This window comes from Fopius arisanus, unplaced genomic scaffold, assembly GCF_000806365.1.
Source record: "Fopius arisanus strain USDA-PBARC FA_bdor unplaced genomic scaffold, ASM80636v1 scaffold00046, whole genome shotgun sequence".
Classification (NCBI taxonomy): Eukaryota; Metazoa; Arthropoda; class Insecta; order Hymenoptera; family Braconidae; genus Fopius; species Fopius arisanus.
The window spans coordinates 599184-600514 of NW_011887785.1; positions in this window are offsets into that span (position 1 = coordinate 599184).

The following is a 1331-nucleotide window of genomic DNA, read 5'->3' on the forward strand; positions in this document are numbered from 1 at the left end:
TGTTATTAAACTTTTTTATCGGAATTCTCTTCAGAATTTTATAAAATCATATCAAGTTTTTCCGTAAGACCTCTCGTTTTCGAGATAAATCGATACAAATGCGAGGATTTGTATATTCCCTTTTTAGAAAGTTTTTTTTTGAAGTGGATTATCTCGGTAATCAGCGGATTTAGGAGGAAATATGATTAGACTTTTTTTGTTGGGAATTTTTCCAAGACTTTAAAAGGTTTTCTCGAATTTTCTCGTAGGACTCTTTGTTGCGGAGATAAGTACACATTAATGTAGGGTATTTCATAATTTCTCGATGGAATTCGTTGGATGGAGCCCTGAGTTTTTTTTTTTTCACTTTAGAACTGCGGAACTGTTGGAAAAACCCTCAAGGACGGATTCGAATGTCCCAAGGACCGACAAGTCGACACCAGAGGAATGTTGGTGGATCATCCTAAATATGCGCATCCTGATGATTGTCAGAAATTCTACGTATGTCTGAACGGAGAAACCCCGAGAGAACAAGGCTGCAGTGATGGTACCGTCTACAATGAGGCGACACAAATGTGCGATGCACCTGAAAACGTTGCTGGCTGGTACGAAATGATTTTTCAAAAAAAAAAATCGTTAAATTCGTTTTTGATAATTTGATAAGATCGCTTTTTTGATGATTTCAATAATTCAATTTTGGTATGATTTTGGTTTTCAGTGAGGATTGGTACAAGGATGATGCCAAGAAGCCCTAGGGCCCTATGGAGGTCCCAGATGTCCCGCATCGGGACCAGGCGTTTCAACTTTCACCGAAATCTCAACTTGTTTCGCCAAAAAAAAGAGAAAAAAACGAGAAAATTTACTGTAGCCATGTAAATGTTTTTATTTTTAATAAAACCCTGTCTCATTAACTCTACGAGTGACTTATGAATTTTATTGGAATTGTTTGGTTCTCCTTTTAGATGTGTATTGAGTTTTACTTCCTGTTGGCGTATGTTTCACTCTTGAAATAACGCTTTCACTATTTTCTGATGGAAAGAAAAATAATCTCGACCTCACGTATTATTATTCGCCTTCACGGATGAATTATCAACTACTCTCTAACGTCTGGGTCACCAGTGGACCTTGATCATAATTAATATCGGTCATCAATCTCAAAATCACAAATTCATTAACCCCCACTACCTTTCGCATTAAACCAAAAAATAAAAGAGAAAAATTGAATAAAACCTCTAGAAGCTATTAGCAATATAAAATTAATTAAATCTGATAATTAATTCAACAATAATTATTACATTATAATAATCCGATAAAATAAATAATTCCCTAATTAATCACAAATTAAAATAATT